At 43.8% G+C, this 20223-nt stretch overlaps 1 protein-coding gene across 3 annotated transcripts in view; it reads right to left on the bottom strand.

Annotated features, from left to right (window-relative positions):
• The window catches only part of gmeb2 (glucocorticoid modulatory element binding protein 2), a 49706-nt gene extending 42849 nt beyond the window's left edge, over positions 1–6857 (bottom strand). For 2 of the 3 annotated variants that reach the window (XM_028812067.2, XM_028812069.2), the window contains exon 1: positions 6714–6856. The gene's annotated coding sequence lies outside the window, so the exon portion shown is untranslated. Of the gene's footprint in view, positions 1–6713 lie in introns of all 3 variants that reach the window. The other variant, XM_028812070.2, reaches the window with a different exon arrangement.
• Positions 6858–20223: the final 13366 nt, after the last annotated feature.

The raw sequence follows: 20223 nt of genomic DNA, 5'->3' as shown, positions 1-20223 counted from the left end.
ACGCTGTTATAACACATGCAGAATGTGGCTTCGCACTGTCCTGCTGAAATAAGCAGGAACATCCCTGAAAAAGACGTTGCTTGGATGGCAGCATATGTTGCTCCAAAACCTGTATGTACCTTTCAGCATTAATGGTGCCTTCACAGATGTGCAAGTTACCCATGCCATGGGCACTAACACACCCCCATACCATCACAGATGCTGGCTTTTGAACTTTGCGCTGATAACAATCCGGATGGTCCTTTTCCTCTTTGGCCCGGAGGACACGACGTCCATGATTTCCAAAAACAATTTGAAATGTGGACTCGTCAGACCACAGCACACATTTCCACTTTGCATCAATCCATCTCAGATGAGCTCGGGCCCAGAGAAGCTGGTGGCGTTTCTGGGTGTTGTTGATATATGGCTATCGCTTTGCATGGTAGAGTTTTAACTTGCACTTGTAGATGTAGCGACAAACTGTGTTAACTGACAATGGTTTTCTTAAGTATTCCTGAGCCCACAAGGTAATATCCTTTACATAATGATGTGTTTTTAATGCAGTGCCACCTGAGGGATCGAAGGTCACGGGCATCCAGTGTTGGTATTCGGCCTTGCCGCTTATGTGCAGAGAGTTCTCCAGATTCTCTAAATCTTTTAATGATATTATGGATAAGCAGATGATGAAATCCCTAGATTCCTTGCAATTGTACGTTGACAAACGTTGTTCTTAAACTGCTGGACTATTTGCCCATGCAGTTTTTCACAAAGTGGTGAACCTCGCCCCATCCTTGCTTGTGAACAACTGAGCCTTTTGGGGATGCTCCTTTTATACCCAATCATGACAAACACCTGTTTCCAAATAACCTGTTCACCTGTGGAATGTTCAAAACAGGTGTTTTTTGAACATTCCTCAACTTTCCCAGTCTTTTGCTGCCCCTGTCCCAGCTTTTTTGGAATGTGTTGTAAGCATCAAATTCAAAATGAGTGAAGATTTGCAAAACAACAGTTTGAACATTCGATATCTTGTCTTCGTAGTGTATTCAATTGAATATACGATGAAAAGGATTTGCAAATCATTGTATTCTGTTTTTATTTACGCTTTACACAACGTTCCAACTTCATTGGAATTGGGGTTGTATAACCAGGATACCAACAATTACAGAAACAAACATAAATGCAGGCTGTCTGTTGTTGATCATCATAGTTCTACTAATAATACCAACACAAACTGTATCTACTATTTTTTCTTATGACAATAAAAAATATGTACATTCTAAACTGAACTGAAATGATTAAAACAACAAAAATAATTATTGGGAACTAAAGAAACACTTTAATATATACAGTACAGCATATCTCTTAATTTTGCCCTGAAGAACCTGTATTGCTGCTGTTTTGTGTTTCAATCAGTATATTAATCAGGCACTTTCCCCTGACCGTAAATTGACTCTTAGATCTCCATTTTATGTATCAACCAAGAAGTATTCAACAATATGTTATAATATAGTATGTTTAACTGTAGATATACCTGTACTGCTGTCTGGGTCACTGACTGAGAATGGAAATAAATTGCCAAGTCCAATTTAGGTTACCCTGGCTTTTGCATTGCATTTCCGCTACTGTTTAGTAATATCTGTTGACATAAAGGAAAACTATTAAACTAAAAGCAAAATGCAACGCATTAGGAAAGCCTAGTGAAATGAAAGATATGGCAATTATAAGTAGATTCTTATCTTACTGTAAACTGGCCCTAAATGACTGACCGTGGATGACTGATCTAGAGTGTTCTGCAGTGGATTTTGCCCCATCCAGTGTTCATTCCTGCCTAATACTCATTAATGTCATAATGGTTTCTGCCCCCAACTGTGACCCAAAACTGAAGGTAAACCAGATATGGTCAGGTTTCAGTTGTTGCTGGAGCCACATCAAAAATCTTTCTAGGAAAGACACTGATCTTCAAACAATCATATTTTAAGAAAATCTCTTACATCATAAAGCAGGGCCTACATGAAAAAGGAATGCAAATTATCAAGTTTGAAGGAAAAACAAAAGGCCTAATTGTTGCCATTCATGAAAATGCTGGCAAAACCATCTGAGCTGTATCAATTAATTTCCTAAGGTAAACACAATTTTTAGCACTATTAAAGAATAAAGATAAAATCACCCTAATGACACTTAAGAAAGCAGAGTGCCTGAAGGAAACCAACTATACATACATACAGTATATTAAAAAGAAGCCATTGTTTCACTGCTGTCATGCTTTACTATGAACATTAGGAAAATTTTTAAGCACTAAAGTTTGTCACATATAGAGCACTATGAACTTCTTACTTTCATGTGTAAGAAACACACAACATAACACCACTGTTCAGAATTAAAGGTGCTTACAAAGTGTTAAGAGCATTCCTAAATCCCTATTTGTATCTGGATTAGCACATGGAATATACAGGACACAGATTAAAAGTGTCAGTCACAACACTTTACAGCAATTCAAAAAAGGTATTGAACTTGTTTCACATCGCAGCTTATAATGAAACACAAGAAATATTGTCCTCTCAATTCGCATCCCCGTTACCAAAGATGTGCTGATTAGGTTCAGTAATGATGAATGGGATGTGAACAGGAGGGAAGATATGTATGAGAGAACGGTCTTTATCAGGTTTGTTTTCTTGCACCATGTTTTGCTGGAATAGGCTCAGGCTTCCTCTGACCCTGAGTTGGGTTAAATGGGTTTGAGAATGTTATTTGCCCATTTAGGAAGGAAGAAATATAATTCAAACATAATTATTAAAATTTTGACTCAAATGCATCCTTGTCATGTTCTATAATTCTGTGATGGGCTGTTCAATTTTCTATAGTATACTGTGTTGGGCTGGTAACATCCCTTCAAGAGAGGTCCAACAAATCAACAAGCTGATTAACGCTCAGTTATGGGACAAACACAGTCGCAGCCCCCTGGAATAGTAGCAAAGGAAAGAAGGAAAACAAAACTGATGGCTATTACAAACAATGCTGTACATCCTCTTTCTGACACACTGATATTGAGTACTTTCAGCCAATGAATTATCCAGCATAAGTATGTCAAGAAACAATGTTGGGACTTCTTCATATGGCAATACGTCTTTATAATGTCTCACTGTGATTGTGACTGCTCTTTTTATCTTTAGCCAAGTCAGAGGTTTTCTTTCTTTTGAGTTATTCTGGTGTTTATCGGAGAAGGATAATAATACTTATGTTTGGTATACTTTATTATCCCAGAGGGAAATTTGTTTGCAGCAGGAAAGAACAAAAACATAAGGCATTGTTACACAGGACCCGGGTTTGCTTCCCGGGTCCTCCCTGCGTGGAGTTTGCATGTTCTCTCCGTGTCTGCGTGGGTTTCCTCCGGGTACTCCGGTTTCCTCCCACAGTCCAAAGACATGCAGGTTAGGTGCACTGGCGATTCTAAATTGTCCCTAATGTGTGCTTGTTTTGTGTGTGTGCCCTGCCCGGGGTTTGTTCCCTGCCTTGCACCCTGTGTTGGCTGGAATTGGCTCCAGCAGACCCCCCGTGACCCTGTAGTTAGGATATAGCAGGTTGGATAATGGATGGATGGATTGTTACACAGATTAAATAAAATAAATAAAGACAAAACAACTGACAACCAGTGTTATCATATATACACACACACTCAAAATCAGTACAAAGAATAATTACATTAGAGAGTACACAAAGTAATTTAGAATGTAGCACTTAGCAGTGTCTCTACAAGTAACAGGATTCAAAATGCTCATATTTCTAGGAATAAAAGAGTTCTTAAATCTGTTGCTCTTTACATTCAGAAACCTAAATCTGCTTGCAACAACTGATATATAGGAAAAAATGAGGATGACTATGGTCTGTCTGCCTTATTTTCAACCTGTATTTAATACAATTCAGTTACAAAGAGGTCTGCTGTGAACCAATAATTTTACTGCTAATTTTTACAATGTTGTTAAGAGTTTACATTCTTAAAGCTGAGGTTCCCAAACCAACATATAAAACATATGTAACAATTTATTAAATAAAGGACTTATAAAACAGTGTAATTATGGTTTTGTCCACTTTAAAACAGCCGAGTTTTCTGTGAAAGAAAAGCTGTGTCTGTTCCCTCCCACAATTCTGTTCTGTGTTAAGTGCAAAGTTTAGCCTATTATCAATGATTGTCCCAAGATATTTGTAGTTCTCTACCATCTCCACTGTCTCCCCTATAATTAAAGTTAATCTCAGGAGCACCTGAGATCTACAACAATATGTTTTGTGGAACGATCACACCATTGTACAAACTCATCGACAATAGGTCCATGGCTGTCCTCATTTTGTAAAAGACTCGTAATCTCAGAGTCATTTGTAAATTCAGGATAAATTATTTATTGAGCTTCAATAAGAAGCCATATTTATATATAAGCAAAAAATATATTGCTGTCTACCTAAAGCAGTGGTTCTCTGCCTTTTTGGGCTTGGGACACAGTTCTAACTATTTTTGTTTGGTGATGACCTTTTATTAGGAGTAATTTCAAAAACTAGCAAATGCTTTCCCCAAATGGCACCCATTAACTAACAATATATAAATATTTGTCATTTATATACAATGTACATAATCGATTAAATGTGCATATACTCATCCAAGAATAACTCAACACATTGGTGTTTAATACTGAATCAAATTTAGTGTCCATTTCTCTTGTACTAGGTAACCTCGACTCGTCTGATTTTCATAAGTTTCTTGAAATCAAGGGGTAAGTAAAGAGAGTGCAGAGCGAAACACAGTTTAGTTTGCTGCCAGTTGACTTGACTAGATTTTTGTGGCACAAAGAAAAACTAAAGCTGTTCTGCAATACCATGCACTATTTTCATATCTTACAATTCAATGTGCAAGAAGGCGATGCCCCGAGTGCCTGCTGACTAGTTAAACAGACATTTATTTATTTTTTTTTTTAAATGAAGCATGAACATTTTCAGTTTTCATTTATAAAACTCAAATGATTCATTTAAGTAAGTAGCAAAGCTTTGGTAGTACCACACCGCAGATAATGCACGACAGCCGAAGTGGCTGTACTTTAACATTCGCACCTGTTTCTGCACTGATAGGTTGACAGACATTTATTTGCCCTCAAGGAGAAAATGTAGCTTTTAAATCTCATCAACTGACTAATAAAACAAAATACACACACATTCATACACTAGAATAACTAAAAAGAAAGAAAACTTCCAAGATATTCTGCCATTGTACTGCACTTGGTATGATGGAGATCACGTTTCTTCACATACATGCCAAATAATTTATTGGCTGATAGTCCCCAGCGTCTGAGAAATGATGTACACCATTGTTCATAATGGCACTCAAGTTTTGTTGTCATTCTTACAACCACTACTAACTCCAGGGGGTGAATATTGCCCATCACTGACTGCCAGTATTTGGATGCAATTTAAAGAAGAAACTCCACAGAAATAGGTTGAAAATGAAGTAATATGACCATAAATTCAAAATCCTTAATTATTTACCTCTAGATATATTAGCCACAAATGTCCAAATGCAAAAAAAAAAAAGGCTAAACAAGTTGATCACTTAGAAGACAGAATAATTTGATTGCAAAAGAGTAAAATTCTCTTTATTTGTGAAATTGGTTGGAATGAAAAGCCACAGCCATAATGGTACCACATAACTTAACTTGGATATATCCATCCATTATCCAACCCGCTATATCCTAACTAGAGGGCCACGGGGATCAGCTGGAGCCAATCCCTGCCAACACAGGGCGCAAGGCAGGAAACAAAACCCGGGCAGGGCAAACTTGGATATATAACTGGAATATTTTTTGACTGGTCAGAGTACAAATTACAGTTATATTCAAATATATTTTGAGTCAAGTGTCAAATGGGATTAATCTCCATTACTCTTCACTTGACTTCTTCATTCCAACACATTGCAAGATATCTCTAATTCAAAATTTGCTTTGTCAAAATACAATGAAGAGATGCCACTCTGACTAGTAAAAATATGATCTCTGACTGCTCTAACCACACAAGTCAATACAGAAAAATCCGTACGTTTTAATCATCTGAACAGTAATTAGTCAGAGGTATGAAACGTTAAACCATTCTGTCGTAAGTAAAGGCCACCTGATCCTACGCGCCCAATCAGTCCGACGTCTCATCACTGGAGCGCACTACATTAAACACAACAAGGGCTCAGAAGCTGGCGACCTACGGAACCGGAAACTGAACAGACCATACACTTCCTCGGTGTGCAAATTCTTCTGATTCTCCTGTGTCTCTTCGAATAAAATTCACAATTTTAACCATTGCGTGTTTAGCACCTCCCTACCCCGTACGACAAAAGACAGTCACCGACGCAAAAACCCCTCCCTTCCAACTGACAATTTCAAGTGGAATTAAATCCTCGGTATTCAACAAAACGGGCCACAAAAATGGCCTTTGTAATTTTTTTTGCCCGACAGCATAGAAAGGGCGGACCTCCCCGGCGCCAGCGCGCAGCCTCAAGGCGTTGCTAGGGTAAATCCGCACGGGAGCGCGCCGCCGCCACTGACGCCAGGCCGCACCGAGGGGTGGCTGCGTTCAGCCGTATCGTCCGTCCGTACGGCGCTTTTAGGGTGTGCGTCCTTACGCTCCGCCAGCGAAACCACCCCACCCCCTGCCCCAAGCTTCCTGCAGACACATGGCAAGCCGGCGCGATTCTTTCTGCGTCTTACCTTTGCGTTAAGAGCCGGAGACGCAATCTATTTTCTGCTTATGATTCTAGAAACAATTATAAGCTTGTGGGGGTGAAAAAGATGTTGTGGCGTGCGCGCCTACATGCAGGAATGGTGACGCATAGCGAAATAAAAGGGAGTCGGAGGGGGCGGAGCCTGTCGTCAACGTCACCCGCCAGCAGTTTGGCTAATGCGGGCAGGGTCGCTGCTTGTGTGCTGGAGCGTGTGCTGCAGCAGAGCTGCGGTTCAAATTATTAAACGGGTGTAGCCGCTAGCACGGCTTTGTCTGGACAGTGTCTGTGTTGTTGCTAATATCAGCGTTACAGTGTGCCGCCTTTATTTACACGGTTCAGCCATTCGAGCCGTGTGTCTCACGTTTATGATATTTTTGACGGCTAGTCGGTGCGTCGAACGGTGTAGCCTATTTCTTTTCAACAGAGAATTTTCGAGATATCTGTTCATTAGCATCATCGTTTGCCTGAGTATTTCCAGACACAACGCAGAAAATAATCAGGCCAGCGAAGTACCAAAGGGAATCCAATTATTGTGACTGAGGTGATTGGAGTACTGTACATACCTTTTAGATTGGAAAGATATGCAGAAGTGTACTTTTTATTGTTGGTAGACTAGCACCAAAAGTCATAAATCAACTGATACGAAGGTGCAAGCACCTTAACTCGTCATTCCAAAACCTCAGGGTTAGCAGGGCCTAGCACTTGGCTAAAGGCGTGGAAGTGGGCCTGGGCAGACAAGGCTGAAGTTAAGTGCTTATTCGCAGCTATTCACAGCATATTCACTTCCAGACCATTTCTTATTCACATAGCTTATGCAAACTAGTTACTTATTCAGTGTTAACAGAAAAACAGATTCCTTTGTTAAGATGCAGTTAAGTTTTGACCAGCCCAACTCGAGTACCTGGGTCAGAATGATTGGCACATTTTGCAAGTTCCCATATCTAATGAATGAGATTTATTATGTTGTTCAAAGGACACTGTAGAGGTTTCACAGTTATGAGTTATGAGAAAGACAGATGGCTTTTTATAAACTGCATAGTGGTGTCACTACCTGATTGGTACTTCAGTGGGATTTGCAACCCATATGAATTTAAAAGGAGGTCTGTTGATAATAAATACAAAATTTGGACGGCGTTTTCCCTCGCCCGGACGCGGGTCACCAGGGCCCCCCTCTGGAACCAGGCCTGGAGGTGGGGCTCGTTGGCGAGCGCCTGGTGGCCGGGCTTGCACCCATGGGGCTTGGCCGGGCACAGCCCGGAGAGGCAACGTGGGTCCCCCTTCCCATGGGCTCACCACCTATGGGAGGGGCCAGGGAGGTCGGGTGCAGTGTGAGTTGGGTGGTGGCCGAAGGCGGGGACCTTGGCGGTCCGATCCTCGGCTACAGAAGCTGGCTCTTGGGACGTGGAATGTCACCTCTCTGAAGGGGAAGGAGCCTGAGCTTGTGCGTGAGGTTGAGAGGTTCCGGCTAGATATAGTCGGGCTCACCTCAACGCACAGCTTGGACTCTGGAACCAATCTCCTTGAGAGGGGCTGGACTCTCTACCACTCTGGAGTTGCCCCCGGTGAGAGGTGCCGAGCGGGTGTGGGTATACTTATTGCCCCCCGACTTGGAGCCTGTACATTGGGGTTTACCCCGGTAGACGAGAGGGTAGCCTCCCTTCGCCTTGGGGTGGGGGGACGGGTCCTTACTGTTGTTTGTGCGTATGCACCGAACAGCAGTTCAGAGTACCCACCCTTTTTGGAGTCCCTAGAGGGTGTGCTAGAGGGCATACCTTCTGGGGACTCCCTCGTACTGCTGGGGGACTTCAATGCTCACGTGGGCAATGACAGTGAGACCTGGAAGGGCGTGATTGGGAGGAATGGCCCCCCCCGATCAGAACCCGAGTGGTGTTTTGTTATTGGACTTCTGTGCTCGTCACGGATTGTCCATAACAAACACCATGTTCAAGCATAGGGGTGTTCATATGTGCACTTGGCACCAGGACACCCTAGGCCTCAGTTCGATGATCGACTTTGTGGTCGTGTCGTCGGACTTGCGGCCACATGTCTTGGACACTCAGGTGAAGAGAGGGGCGGAGCTATCAACTAATCACCACCTGGTGGTGAGTTGGCTTCGATGGTGGGGGAGGATGCCGGTCAGGCCTGGTAGGCCCAAACGTGTTGTGAGGGTCTGCTGGGAACGTCTGGCAGAGCCCCCTGTCAGAAGTAGCTTCAACTCCCACCTCCGGCAGAACTTCGACCATGTCCCGAGGGAGGTGGGGGACATTGAGTCCAAATGGGCCATGTTCCGTGCCTCTATTGTTGAGGCGGCTGACCGGAGCTGTGGCCGTAAGGTGGTCGGTGCCTGTCGTGGCGGCAATCCCCGAACCCATTGGTGGACACCGGCGGTGAGGGATGCCGTCAAGCTGAAGAAGGAGTCCTACCGGTCCCTTTTGTCCTGTTGAACTCTGGAGGCAGCTAATAGGTACCGGCAGGCCAAGCGGAATGCAGCTTCGGTGGTTGCTGAGGCAAAAACTCGGGCATGGGAGGAGTTTGGGGAGGCCATGGAGAATGACTTTCGGACGGCTTCGAGGAGATTCTGGTCCACCGTCCGGCATCTCAGGAGGGGGAAGCAGTGCAGTGTCAACACTGTATATGGTGGTGATGGTGCGCTGCTGACCTCGACTTGGGACGTTGTGAGTCGGTGGGGGGAGTACTTCGAAGACCTCCTCAATCCCAATAACATGCCTTCCAATGAGGAAGCAGAGCCTGGGGACTCGGAGGTGGGTTTCCCCATCTCTAGGACTGAGGTCACCGAGGTGGTCAAAAAACTCCTTGGTGGCAGGGCCCCGGGGGGTGGATGAGATACGCCCGGAGTTCCTCAAGTCTCTGGATGTTGTAGGGCTGTCTTGGTTGACACGTCTCTACAACATCGCATGGACATCAGGGACAGTGCCTCTGGATTGGCAGACCAGGGTGGTGGTCCCCCTCTTTAAGAAGGGGGACCGGAGGGTGTGTTCCAACTACAGAGGGATCACACTCCTCAGCCTCCCTGGAAAAGTCTTTTCGGGGGTTCTGGAGAGGAGGGTCCGTCGGATAGTCGAACCTCGGATTCAGGAGGAACAGTGTGGTTTTCGTCCTGGTCGCGGAACAGTGGACCAGCTCTACACCCTTAGCAGAGTCCTGGAGGGTGCATGGGAGTTCGCCCAACCAGTCTACATGTGTTTTGTGGACTTGGAAAAGGCGTTTGACCGTGTTCCTCGGGGGATCCTGTGGGGGGTGCTCCGGGAGTATGGAGTACCGGACCCCTTGATAAGGGCGGTTCGGTCCCTGTACAACCGGTGTCAGAGCTTGGTCCGCATTGCCGGCAGTAAGTCGAACCCGTTTCCAGTGAGAGTTGGACTCCGCCAGGGCTGCCCTTTGTCACCGATTCTGTTCATAACTTTTATGGACAGAATTTCTAGGCGCAGCCAGGGTGTTGAGGGGGTCCGGTTTGGTGGACTCAGGATTGGGTCACTGCTTTTTTCAGATGATGTTGTCCTGTTTGCTTCATCAGGCCGTGATCTTCAGCTCTCTCTGGATCGGTTCGCAGCTGAGTGTGAAGCGGCTGGGATGGGAATCAGCACCTCCAAATCCGAGACCATGGTCCTCAGCCGGAAAAGGGTGGAGTGCCCTCTCAGGGTTGGGAGCGAGATCCTGCCTCAAGTGGAGGAGTTCAAGTATCTTGGGGTCTTGTTCACGAGTGAGGGAAGAATGGAGCGTGAGATCGACAGGCGGATCGGTGCGGTGTCCGCAGTGATGCGGGCTCTGCATCGGTCTGTCGTGATGAAAAAGGAGCTGAGCCATAAGGCAAAGCTCTCAGTTTACCGGTCGATCTATGTTCCTACCCTCACCTATGGTCATGAGCTATGGGTAGTGACCAAAAGAACGAGATCGCGAATACAAGCGGCTGAAATGAGTTTCCTCCGCAGGGTGTCTGGGCTCTCCCTTAAAGATAGGGTGAGAAGCTTAGTCATCCGGGAGGGGCTCAGAGTAGAGCCGCTGCTCCTCTGCATCGAGAGGAGTCAGATGAGGTGGCTCGGGCATCTGATCAGGATGCCTCCTGGACGCCTCCCTAGGGAGGTGTTCCGGGCACGTCCAACCGGGAGGAGGCCCCCGGGGAAGACCCAGGACACGCTGGAGGGACTATGTCTCCCGGCTGGCCTGGGAACGCCTCGGGATTCTCCCGGAAGAGCTAGAAGAAGTGGCCGGGGAGAGGGAAGTCTGGGCATCTCTGCTCAAGCTGCTGCCCCCGCGACCCGACCTCGGATAAGCGGAAGAGAATGGATGGATGAATTTAAAAAAAAAAAAAGCAAAGTATTTTCATTAGAGGGGTACTTTAACTGACCTTAATGAGAATATTATAAAAATACTTTGTTGTTCTGCGTATAGATTCATTTTGTTTTCAGTGCTGAATTAAGCATGTTATGGTTCTTGTTAAGTAGCAGGTAGTGACATGGATAGCACCCCCATAATGGTTATCGCTTGCTTCACGGGCTTGGTGGGTGTTGGTTAGTTGGAGTGATAGAACCTCAGGAGATATCGAGATAAAGGACTCAGTCTACCATTTTTTTCCTCAGGAAGGTGCATTGGTGCAATGGCTAGCACTGCTGTCTCACAGCTCAGGTCACATACAGTATTTGGCCACAATAATCAGTTCAACATAGTTGGCCAGTGTTTCTCTAGCACGCGGAGACACTTTAAAGACCATTACACGTTTATAATCAATTCAGAAATAGTTTGGTTTCTTCTTACCCATTGACTTCAACACATTATACTGAAATCTCCTCACTTTTCTGTTTTTTTTCGCTGATTTCAAGTTGAGCAAATTCAACTGGTTTTGGTCTTCTCTACATGGCAATTCCTAATTGGCCCTTAATGAGTGTTAGTGTGGATATGCATAAGTGAGCCATGCTTGCCCACAGTAAGGCTGAAGTTACAGTAACTATGTATTTGCAGCTACTTATTCACATAGCTTGTGCCAACCAGTTACTTAGTCAACGTTAACAGAGGAAGCAGGTGCCTTTGTAAAGTTGCATTTGAATTCTGCCCTGTCCAACATGGTTATTTGGGTCAGAATGACTGGCAAATTTGGGCATATTCCCATATCTAATGAATGAGATTTAGTATGATGTTTGGAGGGCACTTTAAATGTTTAAATGCTGTTGGGTAACCCCAGTTTTCACAATTTTGAGATAAAACAGATAAAGTGGAGGATGGAATGGTGGAGCACACCTACAGTACAGGTACAGTACACATGTGTGAAAGTTCTGCACTTGTGCAATGAAAATAAGGTAGGTAATGCAGATTGGTTAGTGACATCCCTATACAACATCATTGGATGCTGGTTAAAGAAAAAAAGTTTGCCTTATGCGGATGCCACACTGTGGATTTTCTGGGAAGATCTCAGTGAACAAGGTCATTAGCAGACCCAACAAATTTGCTGCGAAAAACGCTTTGGCGGTTTTTTTTCCAGTCATCGCTATTGCCAAGTAACCTGTCGCAAATCCAGCTTCCTCTGTTCAAATCCTGTACCTCTGTGTGTGGAGTTTATTTGTTCTTTTTGTTGTATATAAGTACAGTGAAACTACAACTTAAGAAAATTCATCTTTATGCAAATTGGCAACAATATAAAAATAAAATGTAAGGAAAATAGAGCAGATAATGAAATAACGTGTTACACACAGTGATATGTTTTTTTCTTGTATAGGATAAGCCTCTCCTCATGTCTATATTAGTCATCACAGGATATCTGTCTCCTATACTATTTCACTTTCAGACAGTATTGCAGGAAAGAAGGAAATGCCCAGTGTATACTCTCATTTGCTTTTATTTCCAACAGAGAAAGTAAAACCCTTGCCCTGTGCCACTCTTTTTCTCCCACACTATCTGTTACAAATAGAATGCTGTGAATACTTATGTACTTGTGCTTTCTCAATTTTTTTTTTATTTTTAATAAATTTGCAAAAATCTCAAGTAAACTTTTTTCACGTTGTCATTATGGGGTGTTGTGTGTAGAATTCTGAGGAAAAAAATGAATTTAATCCATTTTGGAATAAGGCTGTAACATAACAAAATGTGGAAAAAGTGATGCGCTGTGAATACTTTCCGGATGCATTGTATGTGTGCAAAGGCTTGCTGTACAGTCACTTGATCTGAACTACAGCTGGGAGAGAAGAAGCGAGACACACTGCTCTGTGTACTCTCATGCTATCTCGGTCCGCCTGATGTGGCATGTGACTGTGTGCAAACAAGGACATTGCCTGCCCGTTGTACTCTCACTCTCTTTTTCTCTTTCTCCCATTCGCACAGCTGAGCAAATTGTTGTTAGAAAGAGCAAGAAGCAGCCCTCTCATGTTCTTGCTTGTTTAAGCCAATGTGGCACATAAAATAGCCTTGTGTTACTTGCCACAGGTATCTTCTTACTATATATCTAGATGTCAACTAGCTGTCATTTTTGCAAAGCAAGGTTCTGTTCTAAATCTGGCGGTACTGGAATGCAGCAAGGTGTTGTGTTTGCCTCAGCTCTAACTTCCTGCATGGGGCCCAAGTCACCCGCAAAATAGCATTACTGTACAAGGGAGGTCATACTGTATTTGAACCCACATTTATATCTGAGGTGACTAATATACAGTATATAAACAATGTGCATTTTAAAGGGTATACAATAAACCATGTTTACTGTTATTTTAAGGATAATGTAAAGTGTAGTCAAAAGACATTTTATTACTTGTGAATTTCCACTATATGTTAGGCTTAGGAATGTAACCCTCTAGTAAGACGAGAGTTCTACTGTAGTGAGCAGCAGAAAGACTGAGGCAACACAAAGGACTTTAGGTACTTTGCTTCTTGACACTTATTTGTCTCCCCTACTGTCACCAGGGCCACAAGAGACACCAGCAAATTACTAAATGGCCTTGCCTTGTTCCCCTTTATTTTATTCCTGCTCTGTTCCTTCCTGCTCCTGCTTGCACGTATACAAGTGACACCACCAAACCAATAAAAGTATTGTGACTACAGCCCACTTTAGTGCTTCTCTTACAATGAGATGTCATTTCATCACTGAGTAATGCAGATTAAGATAAGTCTGTTGAAAATTTCGTAACTAAACTATTTTCCATGAATGCCAAAGCCTATTTTTTTCTGTTTTGTGAGAGATGCTGGCACCAAGGGGAAACTTGGCCACAGTGGTGGGATGGGGAGAATGCAACTCCCCGAAGATGTTTTTTTTTTCCCTTTGGTAGAAAAATGTTGCCAAACATTACAATGCATATAGCAATAAGAGAGTGGCCTCACAGCAGGTTTCTGAGCCAGACTAACACACATAAAGCCATAAATTACAAGAATAACACTTTTCAGAAAATAAAGCAAGAACAGGATAAACATCCAGGCAAAACATTACTCTCAGCACTATGAGTGGTATGGCTTGGATTTTTATCTTTGTTTTCTTGATTAGTTATTCCCATCTCTTGAATCTGCCTTCTTACACATTCTTGTCAGGTAAACCTTTGCCAGAAACTGCATATTCAAAGTGCCTCTAGGCATAACACGATTTTAAACCACCAGCTGATTGAGATCACTGCAAGCCAAGCCCTGGAATCGCTTTCAGGGTCAAGGCCTAGAACTCTGCCTAGAGCAGGGGTCTCAATCTCCAGTTCCTAGTGTCTTAATTAGCCAGTTGCTACCACTAATGGAATAGACCTTTTAATTGACTTGCATTTTAAGATTCTGAAATCTAAATTGCTTATTTTTTCGTTAATCAGTTCCAGCTTACAATAAATACTGTGCTGTTGCAGGTCTGAAAACATTTGGAGAACAATCACAGATGAAGGAAACACAACAACCAATATTAGAAGTGTCAGTGAGTACACTGCCAAGCTCTGATGCAGGGGTCTCAAACACATTTTTTGGAGGTCTGCACTGGCTTCAAGTTCTCACTGCAGCCATTTTAATATTTAGAGGCAAATTCTTGCTGTCAAGAAATGTGTTACTTTACTTAAGCTTGTGGTTTGGCAGTGTGAAGAATAGTATGTTCCTTTTAGGGCTGTAGCTATTTTGCTGATCAATTAATTGGTTATTTATTATTTTGGTTAATATGAGTTTTTCAAAAAAATGCAATGTTTGCGACAAAGTCCAGGCATTTTATTCAAAAATGAAAGTGTTTTTTTCCTTGCGCAAAGCTGTGGTTCATAGTACAAGTATGCTGTAAAATTACATTTGCCAAAAAAAGTGCATAGCAACAAGTCTTGTTACTAACTGCAAGTTCTAACTTAACACTTTCAAGGCTGTTGTCTAGAAGACAGTAAAGACCCCTGACATGAACTGAGTGTAATGTATTTCAAAGCCTTCTTCCTCCTTACAGTATGCCATGAAATATATGTACGATTCTGCATACCAAAAATAAATGCAATCCAATATGTTAACTACATTGCAATGCAATGCATGCATTTAATTTTAATACTGTTTTATCATGTCATAATTTAAGTTATATCAACCAAATGATCAATTGCTTTACACTATGGCACACAATTTCCATGTCAGTTTAAAAGTGTAATACAAAAATGAACTGTATTTTAATTCATCTCCACTATACAAAACCTAGGAGGGGGTAGGCAGCCATTTGGCCGAGGGCTTCAGGGCTGTCACTCTATTTTTGACTTTCTCTTTACAATTTTCATCTCTGCCGCTGTCAACTGCCCATAGTTCATCAATTAATTAATGGATAGTGTGATGGACGGCCACTGCCTGGCTCGGATGCCAGCAAGGTGGAAGTACCAGGGGAAAGGGCATTGATGAGACAATACCTCTCCTGGTACACTAGAGGGCAGCCCTCCTGGGCGGCTGTGGCACTACGGATTCCTGCAGGGCATGCCGGAACTGGAGTTTGGTGAAGCCCTGTTGGGTTCTGTGGAGGCCGCCAGGGGGACGATCTGTAGACGATCTTCAGCGCGCCTAGGAGTGATTCCAGGTAATAGTGATGAGCCACCTGGAACACTCCCAGACTTGCCCACACCTGTCCATGAAATAGCTTTTGAATCAATTGTCCAATTACTTGTGAGCCCCTGAAATGAAGGGATTGTGTAAAAAAAATGCTTTAGTTGCCTCACATTTTTATGCAATCGTTTTGTTCACCCCACTGAATTAAAGCTGAAAGTCTGCACTTCAACTGCATCTGAGATGTTTCATTTAAAATTCATTGTGGTAATGTACAGAACCAAAATTAGAAAAAAGTTGTCTCTGTCCAAATATTTATGGACCTAACTGTACTTTTTGAATCCACTATACTGTATGTGCCAACACTGCAGAGGCCCCTGAATTCCCATAATACTACCAGAGTGTCTCTGTCTTTTTTGGCAGTCTCATGCAAAATCGTTGAGTTGTCCTGTTCCAGCTTTGGAGGTGTCTGTGACTCCTATAGGCAACTGACAGTAGTGCAATACCTACCACTAACAAAAAATACAACATCATGCATTAAATAAGAAATACAGTTATTAGTATGAGTAAACGTTGAGTGTCTTTTTGAGACTGAGGAATGAAATTATCTCTGAATCTAGGAGTGTCTGTGTCAGGTTGGGGCAGCTCTATGTCCCCGAGCATCACAATTGGCATCCCAGATGGGACTCCTGGCCGTTTGCTAGCAGGAGACCCTAAGTAAATAATTATTGTGGCCATCCCGACACAGCAGCTCGAGGCACACATCAACAGCGGCACAGGTTTCGTGACAAGGCCGCAAAAGGTCCATTGAAGCACAACTCCCTCCCGATGGTGAAGAAGAAGCCCAGGCAAGGGCTAAAAGCAGCAGGACCCCAGTTGCTTGCCATCGATGCAGCATCTATATCGATGTAGCTGAAGAAGAGGCTAACCGGAAGAAGTATGCTCCAGATGGCATGATCCTTTAGGTAGGTGTTGGGCCCAGGGACTGATTGCCCTGGGAAAGTTACTTGTCTGTCCCGTACACCTACCTCATACGAGGTGAGACACAAAAGTAACCGGATTGGTAAAACAAAAACATATTTATTGTTGAATTACAGCATTCTAAACATAGTCACCTTCTATATACTCGCCCTCTCGATCTCTACACCGCTCCATATGTATCTTCCATTAATTGAAACAGTGCTGGAAGTCTTCTTGCTTGAGGCTCTTCAACAGGATTGCTATTTCTATCTACACTTCATCCACTGAAGAAAAATATGTTCCCTTCAGGTCACTATTGATTTTTGGGAACAAGTAAAAAGGGAGCTAAATCGGGCAAATAGGGAGGATGATTGAGGACAGGAGTGTTTTTTTTCAGTCAAAAACTGCTTTATGGAAAAAGAAAAAATTTGCAAGAAATTTGATATTGATTCACTGTTCAATTTTTTCACCTGACATTATTGAGACAACTTGTGTAGCGATTGTTGTGCAAATACTGACTGGTCTATTCACAGGATATGCCTAGCCGGTTGGCGGTTTGAGAGGGAGTGTAGGAGGGGATATAGTTCTATGATTCACATCCAGCTGACCTCCAGACGGTTTTCCAGGAAAGCCCCAAGTCCAGTCCGGTTATTTTTGTGTCAAATCTTGTAGATGGCGAGTGCTCAGATCCACTCTTATGGCCAAAACACTCCAATCCATGGAGCGACGGCGGGGTGAGTTTGGAGGAAGAGGCTGAGGAAGATCCACGCCCACTGCTCTTCAAAGGACAACTGCAAGAGGAGGAACACCCTATAGGGACCAATCCAAGGGAGGAGGGGGCGGTGGAGTGCTGGACCTCCCTCCACGAAGCAGTTAAGGGAGTGGACGGCGTGTGTCGGATCCCCGTGGATGGTTGGCTACACGCAGGGCCGATGAAAGTCCACTCTAACGGACTCCCAAGGGAGCCCCAGCAGGTGGTGCACAAGCTCAATAGCTCCCAGCCAGCAAGGTGAAGACGAGAGAACCCAGAGTTCACCACCAGCCGAAACAGATAACCTGCTTTTGGCTCTATAGGATTTTGAGATCGTTCTCCAACCCGTACACTCTCTTTTACAGGTCATTAGCCTGCTGAAGCAGGTAATAGAGAGGATGGAGAGGACTGCTGAGTTACCCTTGAAGGCATTGCAAGATCACCTGAAGAGGCTCGGCGTGGGACTCTTCACCCATACAGATGTAGCAGTACAGGTGAGTGTTTCCTGGACCGTAAATAAAACAGGAACCCCTATCGAATTGATTTGGGATGGTTCTGATCGGAGTCAAGTAGCAGGGGGTCCAACAGTAAAAATGATAATAACGATTCTTTACATTTATATAGCGCTTTTCTCAGTACTCAAAGTGCTATCCACACAAGGAGGAACCGGGAAGCGAACCCACAATCTTCCACAGTCTCCTTACTGCAAAGCAGCAGCACTACCACTGCGCCACCTGTGAGGACAACAGTAGATGTGGGGGTTGTGACTGATCGCACGGTGGAGACGGAAATGGCCAAGTCACATCTAAGGGGCCGGCTTATCTGTACCGGCACACAAACTGCTACTCTTCAGACACCACCAGCCATCTCCCATAAGTCGAGAGGGGTGCAGACAGCACAGTGCCATTCTTTCTGCCATAGAGAGACCTAGACAGTCACTGTACCCCAGAACAAATGGAAGACTCGGAAAAGGAAAACCGAGTCTTCACACAGTCCGGAGAGGGTCCTCAGCGGAACTTCCTGTCCTGCTTCCATGTCTATAGGGCACAGGAGCGACGATAGGAGCGATGTTGCTATTAATGCTTTAACCTGGGCCACAGCTGGAGGCACTTTCCATTTAAGAGCCCAATAGAGGCCGCGAGATGGCAGCAGCACAGCGCCTCCCCATAACTTTCCTGTTTTGTCATTTCAGGGCAGAGCTGTGGACCAGGTCACATCAACTCCCCATCATGGAGGAGGATAGCCCTCGCAGGGTGGGCCACTTTGCCCCATATAAAGCTCAGCTAAGGTAGGGACAGTGTGGTGGACGGCAGGGGGCCTATACCTGGCCAGGACGCAATGACAATGGAGGGACTGGGGAAGAGAGCTTTTTTATGACATTCTGCTCCCCAGACCAATAGAGGGCAGCCCCATTGACTGACAGCAGGACAGTGAGTTTTGGAGCATGCAACCTCAACCTGGCTGGGGCCTGTGGCCACCAGCAGGGGGTGTCTGCACATTTTCTGTGCCCTGTTTGGCAGCACTTCCACCACACCAGGAAGTGCTGCCAGAAGAAGGTCGTTGGACACCTGGAGTCCTTCCAGGTGTTCTATAAAAGGGTGCCAGTCGCCAGCATTCAACATCCAGAGTAGGGAGGAAGAAGGACAAAGCCTGTGTGGAGGGCTGGAGGAGGAATGACTGTGCTGTCATTGTGGACATTATTTGTATACTGCTGGGAATTACCAACTGAAGAATAAACGTCCGCGTCGGGTTGGGGTGGCTGTATGCGCCTGGGCATTACCTATTAAAAATAACAAATCAAAACAAAATACAATTAAAATAAATTTGTTCAATGTTAATTTGAATGGCTTTAATGAAGTGGAAATTGACACTTTCATGGAGATGCCACTTGTGATAGTCACCCTTACTGACTGGATAGTTGTGCCCATGTGGCAGCACTGAGTGGCACAGCACCCTCATTCACTGAACATTTTAAAGCAGCATTGTTCCGCTTTTTCAGATGTTTCATTTGCTCATCTTAGCTGGTGCATTACTTTTACAAGCTTTGGGATTCCAAGAAAATGGACAGGCAATCATTTTGGTTGATAATACCCTAAGGTATGTGAATTTCCAGCGTTTGTTTTGTGCCTTTCAAGCTTTTTAAAACAATTTTGCAAGCAGTTTTCAAGTGCTTTTTAATAACTTTTTTTGGTTGTTTTTCAGTCATTTTTCAAGCATTTCCAAATAAAGTTTTTGCAGTGAAAATAATGTTTGACATCATTTCCTGTCATCATTTTGTAGGTTGGAAGGTGTTATCGTATTGTGAGGTGATTGTTGTGTCTCTAGAATGTCTTATATGACTTTAGTGGTTTTAATCCTGGCAATCACAATGCTGAAGAGGAGGTGTCATCAGTTTAATGAGTGCAGTTACTGGTGTCACCTTGTTTTGCAGCAAAGGAAGTCTAGAGGATAGTTCAAAACTTTCTATGAAGAGCTCAGGCAGCATTCTGAAAAATTGATAAGCATGTAAGTACCAAAAAATTTGAAAGTATCTTTGTGATATTGTAGTAGTCTTCAGATTACCTTGAAAACAGGTAGGGCTGAATAAGTGAAAGATAGTGACAGGAACTGAGAATATTTGCAGTGCACTTTACAAGCACTGGAAGGTTGGTGGTAAGAAGGAAGGTGGAGACTTCTTGGAGTTTTAGACGAACAGAAGCCCTGGCAGAAGAGAACAGCCTTCAGTAGACAGCAGTGAAAGGCATTGTGTGAATGGGGAAGGTGATCACTGAAGCTGGACGAGTAATGCGACATAAGGAACAGTACAAGAATAGCCCTAGCTAGTGGTGCCTGC

This window comes from Erpetoichthys calabaricus, chromosome 10, assembly GCF_900747795.2.
Source record: "Erpetoichthys calabaricus chromosome 10, fErpCal1.3, whole genome shotgun sequence".
Lineage (NCBI taxonomy): Eukaryota > Metazoa > Chordata > Cladistia > Polypteriformes > Polypteridae > Erpetoichthys > Erpetoichthys calabaricus.
This window is presented reverse-complemented; position numbering and strand designations above follow the sequence as displayed.